The sequence below is a fragment of the Pinus tabuliformis genome, chromosome Q, assembly GCF_031772625.1.
Source record: "Pinus tabuliformis cultivar Carrire ecotype Pingquan chromosome Q, CPIR1, whole genome shotgun sequence".
NCBI lineage: Eukaryota > Viridiplantae > Streptophyta > Pinopsida > Pinales > Pinaceae > Pinus > Pinus tabuliformis.
In genome coordinates this window covers 112296087-112298871 of record NC_142296.1, presented here as the reverse complement: position 1 = coordinate 112298871, position 2785 = coordinate 112296087, and the positions used below count along the sequence as shown (strand labels likewise).

Genomic DNA, 2785 nt, shown 5'->3' with positions numbered 1-2785 from the left:
ATTATCTGAATCTAATCACACAATTTTTACATAAATTCACATCTTAAACATATAAGAAAAAAAAAAAAAATTATACCATTTTAAACTGTACCGTTTGGCGAATATCAAGGATAATAACTTTAGTTATATGATTGATTCATGGTTCATTTATGTCATCGTCCTCCATATCCGTAAGCCATCCCACCTTGAATTAATACCCCATTGGCATGCTTCATCGTTAAATGTAACACTTAATGGTGGAGGTGGGGATCGAGGTTTTTGTTGACACTTCCACCTTTGACATTTATTGACTTACCAAACTCGGCAGAGGGCTCTGGAATGTTGAGTCACCTGGAAAATCTCACACCGTAGGATCAGGGAATGATGATCCAACAACTCTCGTGCTCAAGGGTTATCACTGTGATCGATTTCTGGGTTTTCGCTGTAAGTGGTTTTCATTTGGCACTTCGCAAAGCTTTGTGGCTCGGCTCTGCAACCTAACTAAGGGTTTGATGCAAAATACCGTTGTCGGCTCGATCTCCTCATCTCGACGGGGCCTGGCAACCATCCAGGTAACACATCATACAATTTCATCCTACTAAATTCCTTCTAACATTTTCATTTTCAGATTGTAGCGATTCATCTCTGCTCATCCGATTTTTGGTATGCAGGTTGCTCGAATACCTGCTGGTCTGCATGCCCCAAGGAGGATGAGGTTGGGAAATCCGCGGTCTTCTGGAGGTAATGTCCAGTGCCAGCTACAGAGTTGCTTTCAATTCTATTCTATCTGTTATGAGCCACTAATGAATGTTGCGGGGCTTCCAGATGCTCACAGTTTCCTTCCATCCAGAGTTCCTCCAACTCAGGTAATAATGGAACCCCTTAATGTTTTACTTGTATCAATCGTTTAACCATATTCTCTACAGGATTTAACTATGGCATTTATGCAATTGCAAGTAAGGTATCAGCAAATGTATTTCTGAAAGAATTTAGGGTATGAAGGGTCTTCCTTACATCGATTGTTGTCCTCTTGTTACAGGTTGGTCTTATCATCAAGCCTTCTAGCAAATTTACAAACTAGTAAATGCTTTCAGACTTCCAATAGTGATGAAGATGTTTTGCCTTATCACATTTATAGTTTGGTTTCTCTTACTAGAAGAAAAGCCTCATGGCAAGGCTCAGGCCAACATTAGAACTGTAGATGTTATGAAAATGGAAATGGGTTTTGTATAATTAGTAGTGGAACAATTCTAAGAGTCGATGTGACACAGACTTGCTGAGGGTTTTATCCAGTTATATTATTTTCAATTCTTCATCCAATTTTGTATATTTATAAAAATTCTATAATCTCGATTCTCTTTTGGTTGGTTGGCTTCCAGCACTATATCTGGTTATTTTGAGACAAAATAGCTTTATTGATTTGGAAGCTAGGGTGTATTCTTGGGCAGTTGGCTCACGGTTTTTCCTTCGAAAATCGATCGAGAGCCACGAAGAACCCTTGCAATTCACATATATTATTTTGTAAAGTTAATATTTAAGTTTTGGCCTGATCTATATATGAAATGATTTGTATTGACTATTCCATGTATGAAGTGTCGCTTCCTTGTTTGCGTTTAATAATCAGAGGTAGTTTTATTCGTGTCTGTAGAAATGTTTAATATTTATGTATGAGTGTTGTTCAAGCTTATTTTATTGCATGCATTATGTATCTCAAATGCTTGTCATGGTTTAGAGTATAAATGTGCTCCATAATAGATTGTCCGCTCTAAAGGCCATAGACTATTCCTAACTCCTCTAAACAACTGATATACTGTTATCCTGAAATGGGTTTGTGTTATTTTCATAGAAATGTTAAAGTTGTAGACATTACATCATTAATGTTTAACGATATATATAAAACGACAGTATTCATCTAGCAACAGTTCTGAAGTTAACTATCCATTATTGAATAATAACCCTTTCAGTTAATATTTACTAAAGCACAGAATTTGTTACTTATATGTTCTTTGCTTTGTTTATAATTATGTAAGTTCTTCCCTTTCTTGGAAGGTCTCTCCACCCAGCCACGGATCTGGCGATTACGTCCATATTCCCCCTTCGAGCTCTTCCTGCTCCTGATAGTCAATAAGTCTATTGCAGTCAGGTATCTTGGGCATCAGGACCACGGTCCAACCTCAAGTCACATACCATTTTGACTGTAATCAACAGTTTTCCCACTAGTTACTTTCGTCCAACTCAAGGAAAATTTGGGCAGCATGATTTGTGCTCCCTTTTACTCTGCTCTTTTCCTTGTTTTTTCCCAACCCCTTAGGATTCTCCCTCTTTTTCCTTTTGAGGGAACAGATGAGAAACTGTTTGTAACTGTCTCAGGAGTTATTAACTGTTTCTTTTAGTTCTTGACAAACTATTTTAATTCTTAATTATTCATTAATCAAGTAACAAGATATGTTCTGGCTTCTCAGCCTTAATTCTTTAACAGTCTATGTTAAACAAAGTAAAAGATTAAAGTGATAAGTAAAACTTGGTAACAAAGTAAATGTTCGTGCAATATATGGTGTTACATTCCCCCCCCCCCTTGTGAGGAACACCATCCTGGTGTTCTTTTAAGAAAATAGTGTCAGATAAGATTTCTGCATAGTTTTCTCTTCTTCCCAGGTAGCCTCTTCTGGGCCAAAGTGTTTCCACTGCACCTTCTCTCCGATCGAGAATATGAAGAGGCTCTGCCAGAAACTCTCCTTCTGGTTCGACTTGCACAAATTACAATCTATTGTCAGAAATTTTCAAAACAACAATTCATATGTTACCT

General features: G+C 37.4%; 1 long non-coding RNA gene across 2 annotated transcripts; it reads left to right on the top strand.

Moving 5' to 3' along the window:
• Window positions 1–229: 229 nt before the first annotated feature.
• LOC149218485 (uncharacterized) lies at window positions 230–1561 on the top strand. Of its 2 annotated transcripts, XR_016248624.1 has the most exons (4): window positions 230–551; window positions 651–720; window positions 805–845; window positions 1019–1561. It is a non-coding gene; the product is annotated as an uncharacterized LOC149218485 (long non-coding RNA). The 2 variants fall into 2 exon arrangements; XR_016248623.1 differs by having other exon boundaries at window positions 651–845.
• Window positions 1562–2785: the final 1224 nt, after the last annotated feature.